General features: G+C 38.7%; 1 pseudogene; it reads right to left on the reverse strand.

Moving 5' to 3' along the window:
- Positions 1-1260: 1260 nt before the first annotated feature.
- Positions 1261-13511, reverse strand: LOC112009083 (uncharacterized; annotated as a pseudogene).
- Between the last annotated feature and the right edge of the window lie 12780 nt (positions 13512-26291).

Consider the following 26291-nt stretch of genomic DNA (forward strand, 5'->3'; position numbering starts at 1 on the left):
AAATACTATTATTAATTAATAACTGTAGTATTAATAAGTTAATAATGATAGTATTAAATTAATTAGGTGAATACGTGACAAGTAATTATTGGTAAAGTATAGAGTGGAGCAGGAAAAGTGGAATAGAAGATTCAGACTCCAAATTGACACTAGAAACTAAATTAACTACAAATTTAAAAACTCTACGAAAATGAAGGGACCAAATTGATAATGACATCAAAATGTATAAGCTTAAATGATATTTTCATCTACTTTTTGCTATATAAATGTGTTAATAAATTTTATGTGGAGGTAGGGTTTGAATATAAATTTTTTGTTTGTTAGTAAAAAGCTTTGCCAAATTCAACGGATTCAAAACCGCCCCATTTTGTCATATTGATATCAAAGCAGGCGAAAGTATTTAAGAATATATAATATGAATTGTATGGAGAAAAAATTATTTATTTATTTTGATGAAGATGGAGTAGAATGATAATTCCACCACAGCTTTGCAAATGCAAAAGTCCACCATGACGATGAGTTGGATCCCATTCCTAACGCACTTCATATTTTTCAGCGGTATTTATTATTTTTGGACGAGTTGCATTACCACGATATGCTGCCACTTCTGTGTTACAGGGACTGGACATCTATCCATTTGACTTTGAGGCTATTAAAAAAAAAATCACAAAACCTAATCCTATCAACCATATATTTAATAATCAAACACGTTACCAAATACAAGCAATATTCTCTGGACCTTCAATTTTGTAATCCTCCATTATTCGTTTTCGATACCGTTCACACTAGAGTCTCTCCCCAAAAAAAAAAAAAAAAAAAAAAAAGTTCACACTAGAGAAAGTTCACAAAAAAATTTACAATGGTTAATGTGGCAAATTGTGTCTGTAGATTGAAAAGAAAAAGGAAAAAAAAAGTTATGTTAGTGGTTAATTTACATGAGAACCAGTAAAAACTTGTCAAATCAACTTATTTAAAATTTTTTGTGAAATTTTATGTCTATAGCATTATTCTCCATGATATCATTAGCACACCAACTTGATCCATTCTACCATTAGCCATTCTAAAATCCTTTATAATGGAGGTAATATTTTATGTAATTGTTGTATACAATATCTCTCTTAAAAGGGAGATAGATCCCACAGATGTGAAACCCACATGGGATATTGCATACTATTACAAAAAAAAAAAAAAAAAACCTTGCAATGCATGCCCCTAATCAAAGTTAAAAATAAAAAATAATAATAATAAAAAAAGCCCAAATGCTACTTACAGTTATCACCTGGTCCTTTTCATTGCATCATATTGTCTTAGTCATAATACACAAACATTCCGGCCTAGTTAATGCGTTCAGTTAATTCACCAATTCATTTCTAAGCTCAATTTCCAATAAGAACGTAGTCTCAATTGGAATCACTCCAATTAAATTGGCTTAAAGTAAACCCATCTGCAAGGAAGATGACACCTACACCTACACCTTGCCATTAGTTGTGTTTCTTTAAAATTAACAAAAGTTCCTGACAGACCATGAAAATTTTTGCCCTTATAGTTAAAGGTCTTGATTCATAGATCACAAAGATTTCTTCTGAAATAAATACGGCAGAACACCTTCAAGATCATGATATATTTCACCAGTCCTACAATCTACAAAAACGGTTTTGTTTTAACACCTTCCAACTCCACCATTATCATCCTGCAAAGGTGGAATGGGCAGGCAACTCCACACAAATGAAGTTAAGACATCCATCCATCTTGTCAGCAAGCAGCACATGAACAGCCAAACCCGCCCCGTAATTGTTTTAGTGAATTAGAGGCCTTCAGCTTCACAAGGAAATATTTGGATGCCTGCAAAGTTTACATCGGCAGTAGGGCACAGCCTGCAGATAAGGAATATTCATCACTTATAAATGTCAATACAAGCAATAAATAATAACCATGCATTTGGTCTGAGTCATGCCTAGCACATTGAGATTAATTTGTGTGAAGGTTTGGGGCTGTGAAATTGGATTGCCGGTTGATTTCATGAGACTCAGATTTCCAATTTCATAAGATGACTACAAATATGTGAATTGTGAAAACGTTAAAAGGGGCACTGTACTATATTCAACATAAAATTTGGTTTCAAAACACGATTTGAGAAAGAAAATGCTACCTGATGAAACATTAGATCTTGGCAAACCGCGCAATCTTAGAAAGCACAGTTCTTAAACATCCAATTCCCGCTCCAGATTTTGAGCTTACCATCATCTGAAATTAATACCAAATTTAAAGTACTTAGGGTGCTTCAATCAACGTTAATACATACATACATGTAATGTGCGTGTGCGTGTGCGTGTGCGTGTGCATGTGTGTGAGGTTTGTGTGTATATATATAATTGAAACAATCAATCAATCAAATGAATTTGTTCCTTCATACCAAAGGTTGAACTACAGACTTATTCACCTTGAGACTCTGCAAGAAGCAAATAGTATTCAGAAAGCTGTTAGTCAGACAGGAGACAAAGGTAAATTGTAATAAAAATTTCACCATATTTATGTGATGTTCACCTCTTCAATTTGCATTGCACGACGTGCCACATCAATCGGGAAAACCACATATGTCTTGGTTAATACAATCTGGTATTTAGTTTGAGATCTGTGAAGAAAAATAATTAAGACATTAAAACTTAAGTACATACCACTTCTACCAGGCCAGTAAATACATATGCAAGAATGAAGATGCAAAAGAGCAATATGGTAATACCATACCACCTCAAGTGGCTTTAGGCCAGATCATAGCATTAGTCACCAATCCATAACATCAACTTGAGGTGATAGGCTAGAAATGTCGTTCCAAAATGTCTGTCAAACTCCCTCTGAATGTAACCTTTAATAACCCTTGTTATAATCCACTTCTTTGTCAATTTCAAGATGGCCGGCACCTAGTAAGTTGATAGTGCAGATATAACAAATGATATGCACCACAGGTACCAAAAATGGTGTCCAATGCATATATGAGAAGGAAACTTAGAATAAAAGGAAAAAAAATTCAGGTGCTATCTATGTATGTGCCTTCAAATGTCATGTTAACAGATGGGAATGGTTTTATTGCAATACAGGTCACCATTGTTTATGCAACAACTACTGCATAGAACTATACATCCACTTATCTACAACATAAAAAGCATAGAACTATACATCCCAGAAAATAAATATATACAATTTTAAAAAAATCAAAGTACCAATGTTACAAGGAAATGGACGTACCTTTCCATTAAATTGATAAGTTCATGATCCCTTGGCTTCAAACCCCATTTTGTATCAACAAGTAGGCATACCCGCTTGAGACCAACTCTTGTGGAAACATATTCCTTCACCTACAGATTGAAAGCTTACAATGAATAGGTACATATAACAATAAGACATTCTAAATCAACTCAATTCTACGCATGAAAAAGGCAAAAGTAATATTTAAGTAAACTTACTTATACACCCATTATTGCCCACGTACCATTTATTTATTTATTTATTTTTTTTAAGACTTTTCCACGCACTTGAATGCATACTAACAACAGTTTAGAGGCAAGAACAATGAGATACTTCATCAGCCATCCAGACTACCAACTTAATTTTCTACTTCCCACGCTAACATCTACCTTAATTTCAGATTTTGAAGGCCCAAAAAGGTTATCCTATTATCAGTAGCCTGCATTGTTAGCAACTACTGCATTGATGAATGGAACTCTGACCCTATAAGCTTCCCAAAATTGCTTCAAAATAGCAATTTAATTCTTTAATAGCTGGCCCAAAAATTGACCAAAATAATCTTTGTGCAGATCTTACCCACAAAAACAGTGGATCAGCAGCAAGCAATAGGTGATGTTTTTGAGTGTCAGCTACACAAAATTCTTAATGAGAAACCAAACTGATTATAGGCAAATCATGCAAATAGAATATGGTATCATGTAGCACCAAAGTCTTGAGGAATACCAATGTCTTGGTCTTAGCTGTATAAGTCCTGTCTAGACTAGAAAGCAGCTATATGAGAGAATGTGAGTTTCTGTTTGCATACTTACAAGCTCCTCCCAAGCATCCTTGACTTCTTCTTTTGCATAAGCAAAGCCATATCCAGGCAAATCAACCAAGCAGAGTTTTGATCCCAGGTTGAAGAAATTAATAGTCTGCAGAAGAACCATTGACAATATCAAACAAAATCCTATAGATATTAAAATCACAAGATCTAGGAAAATGACAACACCTGAGTGAGGCCGGGCTTGTCTCTGTTCGAACTACACCCCATTGTCTGGTAAGTGAATTAAGTAGTGATGACTTCCCAACATTTGACCTTCCTAGTCAGAGCAATAAAATATAACTAATGTCTCATTGCCTCATTCCCTAGTGAGGGCAATAAACATTTTTTTTTTACTTATCAAAAAAATGAAAAAGAAAAAAAAAAAATATATATATATATATATATATAATATACACACACGAGTAAACATTCTTAAGTGTACAAATCTATCAAAAAAGCAACCAAAGGAAAAAATATCAGACACTCAATTTAGAAAGCACATGATAAACAATTCACTCTCTCAGGAGTTTGGGACCTGTGTAGTGTGTACTACAAGCTAAATGGAAGATATCTTCCAAAAAAAAGGAAAAACGCTAATCATTTAGACTAACTAGTAAGTAGACCTCAGTTGCTGAGGGCATAATGTGCCATAACAATTTCAAGAAATCCTAGCCAATCTATGACTTAAATTGAAATAATTGAGTACAACTCTACCAGTGAAATTCTTACATGCATTCACCTTGAAATAATGTAAAACTGAAATTATAATAGACTATGAAATCATTCACCAACTGAAGGTAGAATAACTATTCAGTGCATAGAAATAAGGGAAACACAAGGTCTTAATTGAAATAAAATAAGCGTAGAAGAAAGGTAGCAACATGGAATTTACCTGCAAATGCAATCTCTGGAAGCTCAGGAGGAGGAAATGATGATGAAACCTTTGCAGCAGCAAAAAATGTCAACTTATTCCTAAACATCTGAGCAAAATAGTTAGCAGTAAAGTTGATTATAGATCAGTAGAGGAAAGAGCACTCACAGTAAACAGATTCTACACCATTACTGCACTGATTACTAGATTAAAATGGATTGAAGCATATATCATTATGGGAATATTTAACACACTATCTCAACAAGCAATAGATAAACATACATTTTCTTCAATTCGCTCTCTTTCTGAGCTGGTAGAAAAGGGAATATTATCTAATGGGGCAGAAAGCTCAGTGTTATAGCCTGCCTTCCACAGTTCAATCAAGCGTCTTCGGCCCAACAACTGTGAATAAAATTATGAATAATCAAATTGCTGGAAATTCAAATTTAAGAAAATGGCTCAAACATCACAAGGCCTCACTCATACAAATTACATTTTCTTCTACAAAGGAAAGGATTGAGGGACTGGGTTGTATTGTTCGGAATTGCGCATTCTTCGACATTTTAGTATTCTCCTCCAAATCTTTTTTCTTCTCTTTGCCACTTTCTGCCAAGAAATTACCAAAGAGTTGTAAGAAAAATATTGACTATCCACTTCATTTAAAAATAAAACGAGGAAAGAAAAAGAAGAGACCAATTGCAAATTGAATGACTAAAAGTTGGTAAGTCCCAGGACTACTAAGACAACTGTAAACAAAATAATTATGAAGATACAAGCAGCATTACATTACCGACAGAATAAGATGATAAATACTAACCATAAATAACAAGGCCATCATCTAGCCGCTTATTTGAGATATCATGTGGATCTATCCGAATTACCCGCTCCTTCTTCTTCTTTGGCATATCACCTATTACCTCTGTACCCTCATCTAACCTTCTCTTTTCCTGAACATTTTTCTTAGCAGATTTTGAAGGAGATACATCTGGGAATTTTTCCTCACTAATATCCACACGCTTGCTTGAGTCATATTTACTTTTGGTAGGTTTCTTCAATGAATCAGCCCTGCCAACATTCATGTTATCAACATCCTTTGTCTTGGTTCTATTTGATGTCTGTGCACTTTTGACTGTATCCTTAAATTTACGAGAAGAACGTTTGGTTTCAGAAGTAGCATCCTCCAATCTTTTAGAAACCCATATTGAGTGCGAAGATTTATTGTCACCTTTCAACTGTTTCTGCTCTTTCTTAGACGAAGCCTTTCTACTGGGTGCCCTTTCATTGTCAGAATAATCTACCTCCCCAAATATGTCTTGCTCAGCATAAACTCTCTTCTTTTTCCCATCAGAAGTCATACGTTTAAAGTTCCCATTCCTATCATTATTTAGTGTCCTTTCAAACTTTTTACTGGGTGCCCTTTCATTGTCAGAATAATCTACCTCCCCAACCATATCTTGCTCAGCATAAATTCTCCTCTTTTTCCTATCAGAATTCATACGTTTAATGTTTCCATTCCTATCATTATTTAGTGTCCTTCCAAACTTTCTACTTCCATCCTTGGAATTCCTAGATCTTCCACTTGCAATTTTGAGCTTCTTATTGAGCTTAAACTTTAAGCCTGCCTCCCCAGACATTATATTGTCTCAATATCCCAATTCAACAAATATAACACCCTCGGAACCCCGGCAACAAGGAAGATACCTCCTCGCGTAAACTTTAGACTCTATACCTGAAATTGGAAACTAAAATGATTGACTGAATCTCATTTAGACATTAATCTAATGGACAACAAGAAACCCATTTGCATTTAAATTCAAACAAGGTTATTAAAACACCATTTGGTTGCTGATAAAGGGAATTTTTAATTAGAAAAATAAAAGAAATTGTTGATCTTCAAAGACCCGTCAGCTCTATTATGCATACTAAAGACATCACGCAAGATGAAGCCGTCAATCTCTAAACTAAAGACAGTAAGTTGAAGGCAATAAGCTGAAGGCACTAAGCTGAAGAACAAGCTGAAGACAGTAAGCTGAAGGTAGTAAGCCGAAGGCAGTAAGCATAAGAGGAAATTGATGAGAACAAGCTGAAGAAGGTAAGCAAACCTCCGTCGGGATCTATTAGTAAGTGACAATGTTAAGGAGTCCACGAAGCTCACCGCATAGCCGATGAGTTGACCTTAGGCAATGAAGATGGGTAGCCAACGCTAATAAAGCTGAAGGGAGTAGGCGAAGCTGACGACCCTAACGTTACTACCTGATAAAGGTAAAATTGTGAATGTGAATACTCATGAATATAGTATCGTGAAGCAACGTTCAAAATAGACTTGTCGGCCTCACTTGTCATAAATGGAAAGCTGACACTACTAAGCTAAAGGGAGTAGGCGAAGCTGACGACCCTGACGAGAGAATAGGCGAAGCTGATGACCCTAACGAGGTAGTAAGCGAAGCTAACAACCCTGACAAGGGAGTAGGCAAAGCTGACGACCCTAAAACTGATGGCTCCAATGTAACTTGACCATCACGCATAATCCCTCTCTAACACTCTAGAGTGGTAAGAAGTTCTAACTTGACCTCCAGAGGGTATTTGGCCGGCACCACACTAGTGCTCTCTGTTAAGTCCTCTCTTTTCTTTGTGCAGGTGACGCTTCGAGTATACGAGCATTGTGTGGCTCACTGATGATATTTTCAGCATCATCAGTTGGCGCCGTCTGTGGGAAACGTTTTGTTGCGATCCGCAAGCCATACTATAGTTTTCTAGACAAAAGAGTTGCATGGTGCTCACTCACTCGATGGCAATCACTAACGATGTTCGAAAAGAGGAACCACCCACGACCGCCCTTGAGAGACAAGTTCAAACTCTCGCCGCTGCTGTGGAATGCCTCACCAAACAAAACCACAACTTGGAAGAACAGCTGCGCCAGAAGAATGCAATACCGAATAACCAAAGAGATGATCAAGAAGGAACCAGCGCAGAAAAAAGGAACCAAGAGGGACCTGAAGGCAGCAACGCCCCAAGCCAACAAGAACTACAGGATACCAATCGTCCCTTCAACTTAGATATAGCACCCCCTTACATGGTCGCAGAGATGCAGATGATGAAGGAAATGATGGATCTTATGATGAATGCCCTCAAAGAACGGGTATCCAGCGACCTCGACGATTTGGTCCACCGAACCGATTCGCCTTTCACCACCTCCGTTAACTCCTTCCCCCTTCCACCAAAGTTTCGTATGCCACAGGTGGAAAACTACGACAAAAACAAAGACCCTCTAGATCATTTGGAGTCCTTCAAGACCCTGATGCACCTTCAGGAGGTACCCGACGAGATCATGTGCAGAGCTTTCCCCATTACACTAAAGGGTCCCGCAAGGATATGGTTTAGTAGGCTGACGCCTAACTCCATCAGTATTTTGAAGAAGCTAAGCACCCAGTTTGCTTCGCACTTCATCGGGGGACATAGGTATAAGAAGTCTACAGCATGCTTGATAAGCATCAAGCAGCGAGAAGATGAGACGCTAAAGTCTTACATAGCACGCTTTAACAAAGAGGCGCTTTCAATCGATGAAGCTGACGACAAGATACTTATAGTTGTTTCACAAATGGGCTGCGGAAGGGTAAGTTCCTATTTTCACTATATAAGAACGACCCGAAGACTATGTCGGACGTGCTTTACAAGGCAACCAAGTACATGAATGCTGAAGATGCACTTCTGACTCGAGAGAAGAGAGAAAGGCAGGAGGATACGTGATAGGACAGAGGGCAGAAGATGGCAAGAACTGGAGACGCTGGACGAACAGAAGCTACACCACCCGTTGAACACCAAGCACCTAGAGAAGTACTACCAATAAAAAGGATGGCATAAAGAGCAGCACCCCTTTATTTCTAGCTTACCTTAGTGAATTTTAACTATACTCTTCAGTTTTTCTATTTTAGTTTTTGTTACAATAACTTTTTTAAAGCCCAAAGGGCAAGTCTTTGTTTTCTTTTTAAGAACTACTTTTTCTATGAATGCATGGTTTATTATAATAAGAGGAGTTTATTTAGACATGGCCAAAGTCGCTTGCGGGTGAACGGTCACTACACTAAGTCACCTACGGGTAGACGCATGGCCAAAGTCGCCTACGGGTGGACGTTCACTACGCTAAGCAACCTACGGGTAGACGCATGACCGAAGTCAACTATGGGTGGATGATCACCAAACTAAGTCGCCTACAAGTAGACGACTAAGAAGGTGACGAGGCACCAAAATTTAGCCACCTCAATTAGTTCACAACCCCAAGTAGACGACTCACAAGGTGACGAGATACCAACACTTAGTCACCTCAACAAGTCCTCAAAGTCGAGGAATCCAAGTCTACAAAGTAGACGACCCTAATATTAAGTCCGCAAGATGGACAATTTCATCCCAGAATGATGAAAAAATTATGTAGTCCATAAAATGGACACAAAGTGGACAACCATGTGTTATTAAGTCCACAAGCTGGATGACCTTATTAAGTCCACAAAGTGGACGACCCTATTAAATCCACAAAGTGGACGACATTGATGAGTCCAAAGTGGACGACCTCACCTTAAGTGAATGAAAAATTATTAAGTCCACAAAGTGGACGAGTTTATCATTGAGTCTACTGCTAAGTCCACAAAGTGGATAAATTTATTACCAAGTAGACAAGCGTAAGTCGACAAAGTGGATGGGCCTATTGCCAGGTCTACAAAGTAGACTAGTTTAATATAAATTCACAAACTTGACCAAAGTTTACAAAGCAAATCAGCCTAAATTCACAAAGTGGAGGGGCATATTACTAAGGGTCCGTTTGGTTCGCGTAAAATAATTTCTGAAAAATAGTTTATTTTCCGGAAATGCTATTTTCGGGAAAGGAAAATATTTTCAGGTGTTTGGTTGTATTATAAAAATTATTGTAGAAAATATTTTCATGTGTTTGGTTCTATTCTGAAAATGCTATTTTCCTACAATTTTTTCACATTTTCTCAGCTATTTTCTTAGCATCCAAACAAATTTTATTACAAAAAATTTCAAAATCACAACAAACTCTAGCAATCAAAAGCAAAAACAAAACCAAAGAAAAAAAATATCAAATCCGGTCAGAGGTGATGGGTTCTGGGTTTGCATCGAAGACGATCGATGGTGTGACTCAATCGGTTCTGGGTTCGCTGATGCGACTCGCCGGTGCGAAGGCGATGGGTTCTGGGTTCGTGGCAAGATCGTGCGGCAGAGATCGGGGTTCGCCATTCGTGGCGAGATCGCGCGGTGCGATCGAAGGCAAGATCGACGCGGTGCTCGGGGTTCACCGGCGACGTCTCCGGCTTATCTGGTGCTAGGTTCTTCCTCTCGGCGTGGTCTTGGCGAGCTCTGGTCTCTTCTTTCTCGGATGGTCTCAGCATGGTCTTTTTTATTCGAAGTTTCTCTAGCTCTCTCTCTTTTGTGCGTGACCCAGAAATGGTTTGAAGTGAAAATGAGAGTGTAAAACCATTTCTGGGTCAAAGGAGTAAATTTCGGTCAACTAAAGCATATTTTCCGAAAAATTTTATTTTCCTTGGCTTCCAAACAGTGGGGTCAGGTGGTAAATGATTTCCTGAAATCATTTTCTACCAAAACAAATGGATCCTAAGTCTACGAAGTAGACGAGCCTAAGTCCACAAAACGGACGACCCCTCAAAAATGAATGAAGTTATCCACAAAGTGGACGAATGTATGACTTGTTCCGCAAATGGACAAGTCCATCAAGTAAAAGCAAGCTGTCACCATTATCCACAAATGGATGGATTTGTGAACAAATCCACCAGTCCACAAAAAGGACGCGTTTAAAGAAGAAGATGGTTTGAAACCGTTAAAGAAGACGTGTCTAAAAGACACCTTAAGTGGATGGATTCGCCTTAAATTACCAAGTACGAACGTATCCTAACATACATACAAATGCCAAGGATCGACACACATGCAAATAAAAAGTAATGGGCGTAAAATACTACAAATAAACAAGCGGGCGTCAAATTTTGTCTGAAATTAGCTTACATTTACAATAAAGAAAGAAAAAAGCTTAAAGTCATGAAGCCAGGGAATCTTGAGGCTTTTCATCACCTTTTAGAAGAAGGGCTTGGACGCACCTAAGTCTACGAAGTAGACGAGCCTAAGTCCACAAAACGGACGACCCCTCAAAAATGAATGAAGTTATCCACAAAGTGGACGAATGTATGACTTGTTCCGCAAATGGACAAGTCCATCAAGTAAAAGCAAGCTGTCACCATTATCCACAAATGGATGGATTTGTGAACAAATCCACCAGTCCACAAAAAGGACGCGTTTAAAGAAGAAGATGGTTTGAAACCGTTAAAGAAGACGTGTCTAAAAGACACCTTAAGTGGATGGATTCGCCTTAAATTACCAAGTACGAACGTATCCTAACATACATACAAATGCCAAGGATCGACACACATGCAAATAAAAAGTAATGGGCATAAAATACTACAAATAAACAAGCGGGCGTCAAATTTTGTCTGAAATTAGCTTACATTTACAATAAAGAAAGAAAAAAGCTTAAAGTCATGAAGCCAGGGAATCTTGAGGCTTTTCATCACCTTTTAGAAGAAGGGCTTGGACGCTTGGAGTGAAAGGGTCTTCAGCATTTAGGGTCTTTAGCATGAGGGTTTGCCGACGGAGTCAAAGGGACGACGCTATCATCTTTTAGGTCCGCCACGGACTTGGTAAGATCATCACCTTCTACAAAAATAGTGTCGCCCACGGGTGTTGACTATAAAGGCTTGTCCAGAAACGGAACCAATCAGTTCGCGCCACGTGCTCAAGCATTTAATAAAGCCGGCTCGAGGCGTCACACATGAGTGACCTTTCTAACGATGTTAACTCCATTACTCGTCAGCTAAAGCTGATGAGGTTATGGAGTAGGGGGCAACTGATAAAGGGAATTTTTAATTAGAAAAATAAAAGAAGTTGTTGATCTCCAAAGACCCGCCAGCTCTATTATGCATATTAAAGACATCACACAAGATGAAATCATCAGTCTCTAAGCTAAAGACAGTAAGTTGAAGACAGTAAGCTAAAGACAGTAAGCTGAAGGCAATAAGCTGAAGGCAGTAAGCTGAAGAACAAGTTGAAGACAGTAAGCTGAAGGCAGTAAGCCGAAGACAGTAAGCTGAAGGCAGTAAGCTGAAGGCAGTAAGCTAAAGGCAGTAAGCATAAGAGGAAACTGATAAGAACAAGCTGAAGAAGGTAAGCAAACCTCCGTCGGGATCTATTAGTAAGTGACAATGTTAGGGAGTCCACGAAACTCACCGCATAGCCAACAAGTTGACCTTAGGCAATGAAGATGGGTAGCCGACGCTAATAAAGTTGAAGGGAGTAAGCGAAGCTGACGACCCTAACGTTACTACCTGATAAAGGTAAAATTGTGAATGTGAATACTCATGAATATAGTATCATGAAGCAACGTTCAAAATAGACCCGTCGGCCTCACTTGTCGTAAATGGAAAGCTGACATTACTAAGCTGAAGGGAGTAGGCGAAGTTGACGACCCTAACGAGATAGTAGGCGAAGCTAACGACCCTGACGAGAGAGTAGACCAAGCTAACGACCCTAAAGCTGACGGCTCCAATATAACTTGGCCATCACGCATAATTGATCCCTCTCTAGTACTCTAAAGTGGTAAGAAGTTCTAACTTGACCTTCGGAAGGTATTTGGCCAGCACCACACCGGTGCTCTCTGTTAGGTCCTCTCTTTTCTTTGTGCAGGTGACGCTTCGAGTATACGAGCATTGTGTAGCTCACTGGTGATACTTTCAGCATCATCAGGTGCTAACGAAAAAGAAAAGAAAAGAATGAAACTGAGAGTATGAACTTTACACGCTTCACCATAATGAGACCCGAGGGAGGAAAGAAATTCAGAGCAACTTAAGAACAATGCAACTATTTGGCTTAGCTAGCACACTTCAAATACCAAAATTACAACAATGCTTATTGTTTTTGTAATATCCTAAAACTTTCCCAGCAACCAAGCCACCATAAATATTGAGAATAAGAAGCCAAAACTAATGCATATACAGTGAGATTAGATTATGTCACAGTTACTTTGCAATATAACAAACACGTTGCGTGCAGTTTGAAGAGTCCTCCTAAGCATAAATAAACAATGAAAAGGAACATTTTGATAAATGATATTCTCAACAACATAACAAACACTGTAGTGCAAAATAAAAAAATCATATGTACCTTTCAGAAAGACAAAAAGAGTTTTTTTTCATTTGCCACCCACCATTTGTGTCCGCGCTGTGTTTGCTTTTTCCTACTCTGCTCTTTCAACTCTCAACTCTGTTTTCAGTGAAGTCAGTTTAGCTGTTTAGGATATAAACTTGGGCTGAAATTGGTTATATGGGTTGGGAAGGTCCAAGATTTAACATGGACCTTACATCGTCATGGGTGGTTCCAATTAGAGAAGACTGAGTCCCACATACAGGGTCTAGCTCTTCTGCTTAAATTTGGGCCATCTTTGTAACCCCAATAAAATGGTTGAATTTAAGTGCGAGAACTAGATAAGGCCCATGAAGATCTACACTCTAAAGGCAGTCTAAACTAGATTACTAGAGGAATGAATGAGTGCTAGATCTTTTTCTTTTTCTTTTTCTTTTTTTTAACTTATTGTATTTCAATTGGGTTATTTGGTGGCAATCCTCAATCAGAATTTTCTTCCATCTTGCCTTGAGCTGTTGGATCTTATTTTAGATTTTCTATGAGTTTTTGTACATCCCTTTTTTTGCTACATGTTTTATTTTTGCTACATGTTTTATTTGAGTCTTTTACCGTTATTGAATTAGTTAATTATTATCAAGTGTCCTCGTTCTCGATTAGTAGTACCTTTTGGTGTTTCTCTTGAAGATATTTAAGATTCAAATTTTCGAACCCCAATTATCAAATTACCCCCCCTCCCTCTAAAAAGAACAAAGTTTCTCTCCAAACTAATTTGGAAAGAAACTTTTCAAACTTCTCATATATTTTATTTTTAGGTGTGAATTTTGAAAATTTAATCGTTGACATATTCCTTATGTTCTTAACATGCATATCAAATTTTGTTAAAATTGGACGTTATTTAACATTTAATCAATAAATTTATTTTTTATACAGAAGTTTAGATCACACAAACTTGAAGTTTTTAAATTTATTTGATGACATAACAATTGATTTTTGGTTTTCTTGAAATTTTGTAAGTATTAATAATATAATAAGAACATGCAATCTAACGGTTAGATTTTCAAATTTATACTCAATATAAAATTATATAAGAAGTTTGAATGGTTTTTTTCTCCAAACTAGTTTACAAAGAACTAATTACTTTTGATGTAAGGCATGCAGCTTGAACATGAATTTATTTGGTCCAACTCTGCAGGCCTTAATCAAGTCTTTAGTAATGTGTAGGTACTTACGTAAAGCTTACTTGATTGTTATCGAAGTTTCTCTTATTGGGCTATCAGGCTATACTTATGGACCTTATTATCAATCATTCGTTTCTTTATGTCGTTTCTTTAAGTTCAAGAAATGGTTGAGAGAAATTTAACACACTTTTTTCTTTTCTTTTTTTGTGGAAAGTAAATAATAGTGGAGGAAAGGGATTCAAGCTTCAAAGAATGCACTTACTTGCAGGGACTGAGCCAATCTTTGTTTATGACTTATGATGAAAGTCTTTATTAAAAATTCACAAAGTTTAATGGGACTCACGATCAAGGGGGCCATGGCCCCACTAAATTTTAATTGCTATATATATTCGATTTTAAAGTTTGAACAAAATAAAAATTCTATACTTACACTTGATCTCTTAAAATAGTTGGATTAAAGAGCTTTAAAATTGAGAATTTGTTTGCCAAGGGTTTTTATTTATTTAGCTTTTAGTTTATTTTTAGTAATGTATAGTTTTTTAAAACCTTTGCCTATTACTTAATAAAATCCAAGTTCTTGTTTCTCAAAAAAAAAAAAAAAGTGAACTTTATTCTACCTTCAACAAATAATAATAAATAAAAAATAAAAAAAAAACCAAATAAACAGATTCCTAATGAACAGATTGACCACTTTAGCCACCTAAAGGATTCGTTTGGATTGATTTTCTTTTTCTTTTTACACGACAACACATTAAAAAAATATTAGACTTATTATATTAAAAAATAAAGTCAGGTATTTAAGGTTGAGTAGTTTTGAACTTTTGTTTGCTTGCGCGTATCTTTTTTATTTTCCTTTTCTTTTTAAAATTGGCAACAATGATTAGTTTTTTAGTTTGAGTAATATTTGATATATAATGAAATAATAAATAAAATATTTATTTCATTTTGTAGGTTATGTGAAACATAATGTTCGAAACATTAATTTTAATGGGCTCTTTAATTACGAACATTGAATGAAAAATAATTACAAAATTTAATGCATAATCAATCATAAGTTAATATTAGGATATAGATTTAACATAAAAATGTACGGCTAAAAAATTATTTTGTATCAATTTTTTCTGCATATAACATTTTTTTTTTTTGGAAAGAGTTTCTACCTATGACATCCGCTCTTGTTAATAACTCTTTATTATCAAACCAAGACATCAATCAATTTTTGATGTAAGCAAAAATTAAGCCCCAAATCTCTTATACAACCATCAGAGACTTTACCAGTTGAAATAACTGGAATGCACATATAACATATGTTAGTATGGAGTTTCATGTGAATAATTTAATTTTGAATTTTTGTTTTTTTTTTTTTTTAATGGCAACAATTTTATTATTCATGATTTTTAACTCTCCTATGCCCGATCCTCACGTGTTGTTGGTCCCATAGAGCAGGTCCCTAACCAAACAAACAAATGAAAAATGAAACCCCGGGAATGGGGGCTTTAGATAAAAACGATGACACCTCACCATCAGCAAGAATTGGAACTCTTTAATCTTTATGTGAATATACAGATTAATAGATTATTAAATCATTCATTCATGGTACGTAATTGATTTGCTTTTTGTCTTATTTCCTTGTTTTTTAAGTTTGGCATGGGGAGTCAATGTATAATTTGAGATCATGATGCGAATGATATAAAATTGTTAATAGACTCTAAAAAAAGAAAGAAAAAAAAATAACATTGTTAGCATTTTAATTATTTTTCTAAAATAAAACTAAAGTTACCAATAACAAAGAACTAAGGTAATTATTACATGCAGGGATGGAGCTAGGAGTTTCTGTCTAGGGGGGGTTGGGGGGTGGGGGGATTTTGGTACTAATATAGTAGTCACGAGTTAAGATAAATCATCACACACATACGTAAATGCACATACACATATATAAACATTAATATTTTGATAATAGAGTAGGTCATAATTTATAAATATATTGTATATAAAATTAACAACTTTCACATATGTATATTCACAAGATAATTTTTTAAGGGAACTTATCATCTTTTTAAAACTATCTTGTCTCTATAACTACTAGACTGATTAACAAATTCAACTAGTTTTTTTTTTTTTTTTTTATGGGAAATACTCGAATTTTATTGAAGAAGAAGCAAATTACAAGTTGTCTTCATTACATGCATGTTCTATCAAGCTAGGGCACTCCTCTAGCCATGCAACGTAGTCCACAACATGTTGGGCCAATAGATGGGCAGGGACATTTCCGTGCCTTTTGATGTGAGACACTTTCCACTGCCTGAGATGAGAAGCATGGTCCAAAAAACTTGCAAGTACGTTGACCACTAAAGAGGGTGGGGAGACCAGTCCTTGTAGAGCATTGCAGACCACCAATGAGTCCCCTTCAAACTCTGCCTCTCTGATCTCCACCTCCTTAGCAAAGAGTGCGCCCATTTCCCAAGCTTTTGCTTCTGCTTCTAGAGCTCCTAATGAGAGCTTCCACTTTTTGCTAAGGGCTGCAATCACTTCGCCCTCACTGTCCCTAATAACAATTCCAGTCCCAGCTTGCTTTCTTTTTGAGAAGACTGCACCATCAATTCTGACTTTGTAGTGCCCGTGACATGGAGGTTGCCAAGAGACCGTGGCTGGGGTTACACTCAGATGCTCTGTTTTGGCTTCATTGGCGTTCTGGAATTCCGCCACCAAGTTCATAGCATTTCTAAGGATTGTCCGACCTGCCTTGCCTTTTCCTCCCATCCGGAGATCATTTCTATTTTTCCAAATACCCCAGCAAACCGTTGTGACTTGTTCCAATAATCCAGGCCGAAGGTGCTCACACCTTTGTAAATTTTCAAGCACATCCATGAACTTCCAGCTCGCCGAGATTTCGAAAGGTAAGGCAAATTTGCTGTTTCGCCATACTTCCTTGGCATGATCCCAGAACCATAACAAGTGACAGGTGGACTCCTCTTCATCCCCACATAAATCACAAACCCCGTTTTCTGTAATTTTCCTCCTTGCTAGATTTTGTTTCGAAGCAAGAATGTCTCGACTTGCTTTCCAAACAAAAAACTTGATTTTCTGGGGGATGTTTAAGCTCCAAATGGTCTTCCATAACCTTTTCCACGCCGCTGCATTTGAGCAGTCAGCCACGGCTGATTGCTTTTGCTCTTCCAGTGCCAATAAGTACGCACTTTTGACGGTGAACTTTCCGCTCCAATTCTCAGCCCAGATTAATCTATCCCTGTTGCTCGTTGTACTAAGAGGTATGCTCAATATTTCATCTCTGTCCTCGGGTAGGAACCATTGGTTAATCTTGTCTCTGTCCCATTCTTTTGTTTCTCTATTTATGAGCTCACAAACCAGAGCATCTTTTGAAGGAGGCTTTTCAGGTGTAATTACCATATAGGTACTCGGCCTTGGTAGCCATTTGTCACGCCACACCCTGACTTGGTTTCCCGTCCCAACCTGCCACCTCATGCCCCTTCTGATTATGCCCTGAGCAACCAATAAGCTTCGCCAAGCATACGATGGATTCCTGCCAATAGTCGCCTCATCGAAACTACAATGTGGGAAGTATTTGGCTTTATAAACTCTACTAAAAAGGGATGTGGAGTTGGTTTGCAGCCGCCACCCCTGTTTTGCCAAGAGAGCCAGGTTAAAACTTCTTAAGTCTCGAAAACCCAAACCACCCCGGTCCTTCGGCAAGCACATTTTGTCCTAGCTTAGCCTTGCAAGTTTCTTCTCGCTCTTAACCTGGCCCCACCAAAATTGTCTGATCATTCCAGTCAGCTCCTCACACAGCTTCTTGGGAAGCAAAAGACAACTCATCGTGTAGGAGGGCACAGCTTGGGCCACCGCCTTTATCAAAATTTCCTTCCTAACGGGTGTTAGAAGCTTTTCCTTCCATCCTGATACTTTGTTGGCCACTCTCTGTTTGAGCTGAGCAAAGGTATTGTTTTTGGACCTTTCCACGAGAGATGGTAGCCCAAGGTAGGCTTTATGGGGCTTGATAACTTGGGCACCAAACATGATTTTGCCCTCTCTTTTGTTTCATTGTCTGTGTTAGGACTGAAAAACAAGAACATTTTATTGCGATTTAATTGTTGGCCAGAGGAGAGTTCATAGACTTTGAGGATTCGTTGGATTTCGTTGGCTTCGCTCACTGTTGCTCTATCAAAAATCAGGCTGTCGTCGGCGAAAAATAGATGAGACACCCTAGGGCCCCGGGCAGAGGCAACCACCCCTTTTATGGCTTTTCAATGAGTGGCCTGGTGCAGTAAGGCAGATAAGCCTTCGGCACAAAGAAGGAAGAGGTAAGGCGACAGTGGGTCGCCTTGCCTTAGCCCGCGAGTTGGAAGGATATGGCCACAGGGTTGCCCATTGATTCGGATAGCATACTTCACGGAGGACACACAACGCATCACAATGCTTATCCATCGATCATGAAAGCCAAGCTTCTGCAAAATAAGTTGTAAGCAGTCCCATTCGACGCGGTCATATGCCTTGCTCATATCCAACTTTACTGTCATCTCCCCACCTTTTCCGTTCCTTTTCTTGCTAATGTGGTTCATCAACTCATGTGCCACCAACACGTTGTCTGTGACGAGGCGTTCAGCCACAAAGGCACTTTGATTCTCACCTATAATTTCCTGCAAAACCAATTTCATCCTGTTCACCACAACTTTGGAAGCTATTTTGTAAGCCACATTACACAAGGATATTGGTCTAAAGTCAGTTACTCTCTCAGGATTCTTTGTTTTTGGAATAAGCACTATGTGAGTGTCATGGAATTTTGGTGGAGCAATACCATGATTTAGGAAGTCAAGTGTAGTATTAATAACATTGGACTTAACAGTGGGCCAAAAATGATGGTAAAATAAGGGTGGCATACCGTCAGGGCCTGGGACCGTTAAGGGATGCATTTGCTTGAGCGCTTTCTCCACTTCCCCTGCATGGAAATCTTGGATGAGAGTAGTGTTCATTCTGTCAGTGACTTTTGTATGTAAGGCATCTATCAGCTCACCCGCCACCTTTGGTCGTGAGGTAGTATAAAGCTGATCAAAATAGTCCACAAAAATCTGCCCTACATGCTCCACATCATCATGCCACACATTATTTGCATCCATGATCCTGTTTATAGTGTTCCTTTGATGTCGATTAGAAGCCTTGGTATGGAAAAAGGAGGTGTTTTTTGTCACCTGCCTTCAGCCAGTTATACCGGCTTCTTTGGTGCCACAATTCTTCTTCTATGCCGAGCCACTTGTTCAATTCCCTTTTTATATTGTGAGTTTCTTCTACGTCCGTAGCAGTACCCTTCAAGCCCTCAAGCATTTGAAGTTTTCTTTGTAGCTCGGCAACTTGTTTTCCAACATGGCCATAGCTTAGTGTGTTCCAAGACTTTAGGGACGCCTGACACTCCCCAATGCATACTTCCAACGGCCACTGAGAAACCTTGCACCGACCTCTTTCCCAAGCCTCAAGTACCACATCATTGCACCCCACATCCTCCAACCACATAGATTCAAAACGCCACACCTTGGATTGCTTTCTCTGTTTTCTTGTGAAGCTTGATTCTTGGAGTACCAGAATACAGTGATCTGAAACTGAGGTGGCCACATGGAAAAGCCTCAATGCTAGGAATGCTACCGCCCAATTCGTAGATACCAGAGCCCTATCCAGCCTTTCACGCACCCACCCTCTACTTCTTAATCGTCTGCTTCATGTGAAATCCGATCCCATATACCCCAGGTCTCTCAGTTGGCATCTGTTAACCGCCTCACGAAAAATACGCACCTGTCCTTCAGGCCATATCCGACCACCTTCCTTTTCATTTGCATACATTATCTCACTGTAGTCCCCCATGCAAATCCATGGCAAGTCACTTCTGTGACTAAGGTTCTCCATTAGCTTCCACGACTCCTCCCGTTTTCTGGTCTCTAGGTGTCCATAGAAACCGATAAAACGCCATTTTTTCATCCCCTGTTCTTCAATCACTATAGCGTTAATGTGTCATGGAGAGTATGTGAGTATATCAACCTGCAGTGAGTTTCTCCATAGCAACGCAAGACCACCAGCCCGTTTTATACTAGGGACTATCAATCCTTGCTGTCTCTCTATTTTCCGTTTAATGCCATCCAGTTTTGAAACATCGAACTTAGTCACCATGAGGAAGACTAGTGTGGGATCTTTCTCCAATACCACCTTTTGGAGAGCCTTAACTGTTAGGGGGTTCCCAAGCCCCCTACAGTTCTAGCTTATGGCACTCATTGCACCCGATGGGGCTGGTAGCCAGCCTTCGCCGATCCCAAATATTGTGCTAGAAGTTTTCCAAGCTCTTTCACCTCCCCCTCTGTTCTAGTCCGCTTCCCATTACCTTCTATATTTTCTAGTTCTGATAGTGGAGGCCGTGCTTTCCTTTTTGTTCCAACTTCTGCCAAATCAACCTCCATATTCGTGTCACTACTTTTGTCGGCCCTCTGGTTGTATGTTCTTGTCCAAACTGTGGCCTTCTCCTTCCCTTCAGGTCCCTTGTTTTCTTTGTTTTTCTTGTGGGCACCACCTTTGGACTTCTTGAAAGTTTTTATTTTTATTTCCTTTGGAGATGCCGGCCCCAACTTAAATTTCGGGTCATTGTGATTTAGGCCCAATTCTGCCCCTGGTGTCTTCCCAATCGTGGGCTGGGAGTCCTGAGGCCCAATTATGGTTTCTTGAAATTGGTTCTCCTTGTTAGGCCCACTTGCTTTAGCCCATTCCTCTTTTACCCGCCTGTTATCAGTGTGAGCTTGCGTGTTCTCCTTCCTTGTCAAGATCATCTCTTTACAAGGTTCAGAGATCAAAACTGGCACATCCCCGTGAATTGCGGCATCTATGTCTTGGAGTTGCTGCTCGAAGTTCGGCGGTTGCAGGTAGACTGGTGATTTGGGTTGAGCATTAATTAGTGTGTCAGCGGCTTTCACCGTGTCAGCCCTCAAGATTCCCACCCCACTAGTCAAACCTGAATTGACACTGCGAGGCTACGTCGTTGCCCACCTCAGGATGGCCTCACTGCCTCATCATTCCTGCTGTGTTTCACGTTTGCCTCTCGCCGTATTAGACTCTCCAGTTGTCGTCGCTGTTATGATCTGGGGTTTTTGAACTCTCTCCGGCGTCGCACGTAGCCACGGCCCAAATTGCTTCTCCTCTGGTCGGAGTGTGTCCTTGCTTCGAACCTACTGCATGCAATCCCTCTCATCGTGGTCTACTTTCCCACACAGATAGCAATATATTGGTAGCCGCTCATATTTGAGATCCACCCACCTCAGTCCGAGCTCTCCTAGGCGTACCTTCCGACCTCGGCACAACGGCTTGGGGATGTCTAGGATCACTCTTACACGCAAGGAGTTCCCCAAGCAGAAACTTTGCGTGTTCGCATCCACTTTCTCCACCTTCCCCAGTGTAGCGCCGATGCTCAATCCAACTTCTTTAGTTTGGCACATTGTGGGTAATCCATGAATTTGAATCCAAAAAGGAGTCTTGTCGAACTTAATGTCTTTCATTGCTTCACCACGCACCATTTTATGGAGGATTAGTAAGTATTTATCGAAGGACCATGGACTGAGGAGAAGCACCCTCTCCATATCGTCTTTCGTTTGGAAGAGAAACATAACCTTGTTCTCGCCCAAGTCACTGACCTCAAAGTTGTTCTCTGCCTTCCACACTGATTTCAGCACTCGAGCTACTGACTCCAGGTTTATTCGTCGCTTCGTGCAAAACTTCCCTATGAGTACTGGGCCATCCTCTGTTAATGGTATGTTGATCTCTACCTCTACCTCTTCTTTCTGCGATAACTTTAGTCCAGCGCACTTATCAGTGATATCATCCATGTGGCCTTCTAGGAAAACTGATTCTACTGCTTACACAGAGAGAGCGTTTGCCTAACGGCAGCCCTTGTGCTATGTCAAGCTCCTTCTTTCACCTCTAGGTTTTCCAGGGAAGACCTAATTCTACTAGTTTTTAAGAGTATTACTAGACTAACTCAAACATTTGGGGGCTAACTTCTATTTTTAATACTTATACATAATATAAAACAATTTTTTAAAATACAGGAAAAGAAAAACAAGTCTTGCTATAACCCCACCCCTAATTATAGGAAAAGAAAAATATTTTCGAAGATTTTTTATTTTTAAATTTTTAGATCGAACTTTAGTCCTCCAATAAAATCTGAACAAGAGACTTTTGAAAATGATTAGTCAAAGGATTTTGAGTATGTTATGGAAAAAGTGGAAGCTAAAACAACTAGCTGGGAGTATTAGTGAAAAATTAGATGCTTTTAAGAGCATTCACACTTAGATTTCTAAAAAAATACATATTTTACACTTACTTATCTATTTTACCAACTTATTTAACAATACACCCAACATTCCAATTGTTATTTTTACTTACAATTGAATAAAATAATATAAAAAACTTAGTGGAGTCTATTTTGGTTTGGGAGGACCTTGGAGGACAAGCTAGGATTTCATCCAAGTCCTAAAAATCCAGACAACGAATTTTGCTTTGTAGTTTTCCAATTGATGAATCAATTGAAGACATGGTGGGATGAGAATATTTTCAGATAAGTCTTTTTGATTAGGAGACTATTGAGACTATTAGAAAGATCCCAATGTGGTTTCAATTTCAAACTGACAGGTGGTTACAGGTCAAAACCATCAAATTGTTGAATGGTTAATTTTTAGTTAAATCAGCCTATCATCTTATCATAGATAGGAAAATTCAAGCCAACACCAACTCCAATACAGGCATAATTTAGGGCCCATTTGGTAATGTTGTTTTAGTAACGTTGTTTAAATTTTTTCGAAATACGTATAGGTGAAAAAATGTTTGAAAATACGTGTAATGTTGTTTAAAAACTAAAACCGTTGTTTAAAAATGTTACAAACGGCCCCTTAGAATTCAAAACTCCATCGAAGACTCAATGAAAGAGCTACTAAACATGTATTTTCTCAACTCAAATTGGAGTTGTCCTCTTTGTCGATTTGAATTAGAATCCTCACTACATTTGTTTACTCAATGTGATATTGCGAGGGCAATTTGGTTTAGAAGTCAGTGACCCATCAAAATATATTGCATATAGATTTAATCCATTACTCTGTTGATCGGGATTTTGCTAGACCCTCCAGTATCTCTTTATTTTGTTAAAGAGCACAAAGCTAGATCTCTCCTCTTTGAGGTTTTATCTATTGATTGCATATGGAAGTGGATAAATAAAGCAATTCACGAAGGTGTAGTGCCATCAAAATCCCAGATTATGAGATCACTCTATAAGCTAGTTCAAGAGCATCAAGTGATATACGACTCCAAGTCTCTGTTGGAAATATTATAAGCAATTGTAGCTGGTCCAAACCAAGGCAAGACTTCCTTAAAGTGGACTGTGATGCAGCAGTAGGGGACAAATTTTCTTGCATTGCAGTGGTGGTTTGGGATTGGAGAGGGAAGTTGATATTTGCCCATTCAAAGAAAGTGTATACCAAAGTCTCTATTCAAGCGAAGGCAATTTTCTTGCATAGTAGTGGTGGTTAGGGATTGGAGATGGAAATTGGTATTTGCCCATTTAAAGAAAGTGTATACCAACACCTTTGTTCAAGCGAAGGGGTAATTCTTACATGCCCCGGGAGCAATGCTCCCTCCTCTCACATGAGGGGTGGGCCCCATGGTGGGACCGTGGGGCCCACCCCTCATGTTAGAGGAGGAAGCATTGCTCCCAAAGCACCTAAGTTTTTTCCCAAGCGAAGGCTGAAGCTATTCTTAGCAAGTTTGTCAGACCCGGTCTTAGAACTTCGGTTGAGATGGGTTAGCTTTAAAGTCTAACCACAAGGCAATGCCGGAGTGTTGATACACTAAGGGGAAAAAATATGCTTGAAGTAAACTTCACGAATTTCGTACCAATAAGTTAAATAAACTTTCATTACTACTTTTATTATATATTTTAACTTATATTCATAATATTATATTATATACTTTAATTAGCCATCTCTAAAAGGGAGTATATAAATATATTCACACTTTTATACTTCAAAAATTAATTATAACTTGTAATGAATTTTTTCATGCTTTATTATTTTACTTTTATTAACTTTCTTATTTAAAATATGCTTGAAAATCATTTAATTTTCCCCTCACACACACACACACACACACTTGATTAAAAACATATGTCACTTATTTATGTAAATTGGCTAATCCTTTGACAAAACGCACTCTACTTGTAATTGGGTAGTTCTAGGTGTTTTTAATACTTCAAGAAACAATGTTTCAAGGTAAAGTGTTGAAGTCATCAAGTCTGTCCAAGAAAAAGCAAGCTGAAGTGCAAAGTTTTTAAAGCTCGACACCTTCTCGATAGCTACCTCGACACCTGCTATCTGTCGAGATTTAAAATTTCAGATTTCTAATCTGATTTTCTTGGGATCCGTGAATATGTTTTTGGGCCTTCTTTTCTTCTAACCCTAAACATATAAAAGGATTGTTTTAAGAGCCGTCAAGTGTGACACAAGTTGCATTATCATTGAGCAATCTCTATTCGAGCAAATTGTGATCAAAAGACAAAGTTCTTGACCTAGTTCATCTTTCATCAAGAAGTTGCTGTGTATTTGCACCGTAGGGTTTTGTAACCAAGCATCTTCCTGCTATTCATCATAAAGGATGAATTGAAGAACTTTGCAGCCAACCATTCTTCCTCAGTTGGTGTTCTGAAGTCGCGTACTTGGATCCGCGCATTGGTTAGTCACGTACTTGGGAGCCGTGCATCAAAGGTGGGAACTGTCACTACAGATCAAGTCCAATTGGGTATTGGGGTAAGGGTTCAACTGTAGATTGGTAAGGTACTTGGGATTCCTTTACTTGTAACCGCTTGATTTGATAATAGTGGAGTTTCGGGAGTGGTAACCTGAAAATCACCCGGTGGGGTTTTTGCCGTTAGGGTTTTCCCCATTCATAAACAAATCACCGTGTTATTTATTTTCCGCTGCATATTTTAATTTTTGGTGATTTTTTTGTGCTTCCATCAAATTGCATGATTAATTGATTAATTAATAAACTTGGCTAAATTAATTAATTAGGGTTAATCACTAGGGGTCATTCAGATTGTGGCCTATCATTTCCAAATACCCTAGCAAACCGTTGTGACTTGTTCCAATAATCCAGGCCGAAGGTGCTCACACCTCTGTAAATTTTCAAGCACGTCCATGAACTTCTAGCTCGCCGAGATTTTGAAAGGTAAGGCAAATTTGCTGTTTCGCCATACTTCCTTGGCACGATCACAGAACCACAACAAGTGACAGGTGGACTCCTCTTCATCCCTGCATAAATCGCAAACCCCGTTTTCTGTAATTTTCCTCCTTGCTAGATTTTGTTTCGAAGCAAGGATGTCTCGGCTTGCTTTCCAAACAAAAAACTTGATTTTCTGGGGGATGTTTAAGCTCCAAATGGTCTTCCATAACCTTTTCCTTGCCGCCGCATTTGAGCAGTCAGCCATGGCTGATTGCTTTTGCTCTTCCAATGCCAATAAGTATGCCCTTTTAACGGTGAACTTTCCGCGCCGATTCTCAGCCCAAATTAATCTATCCCTGTTGCTCATTGTGCTAAGAGGTATGCTCAATATTTCATCTCTGTCCTTAGGTAGGAACCATTGGTTAAACTTGTCTCTGTCCCATTCTTTTGTTTCTCTGTTTATGAGCTCACAAACCAGAGCATCTTTTGAAGGAGGCTTTTCGGGTGTAATTACCATATAAGTACTCGGCCTTGGTAGCCATTTGTCACGCCACACCCTGACTTGGTTTCCCGTCCCAACCTGCCACCTCATGCCCCTCCTGATTATGCCCTGAGCAACCAATAAGCTTCACCAAGCATACGATGGATTCCTGCCAATAGTCGCCTCATCGAAACTACAATGTGGGAAGTATTTGGCTTTATAAACTCTACTAAAAAGGGATGTGGA

This window comes from Quercus suber, unplaced genomic scaffold, assembly GCF_002906115.3.
Source record: "Quercus suber isolate HL8 unplaced genomic scaffold, Cork oak 2.0 scaffold_176, whole genome shotgun sequence".
NCBI lineage: Eukaryota > Viridiplantae > Streptophyta > Magnoliopsida > Fagales > Fagaceae > Quercus > Quercus suber.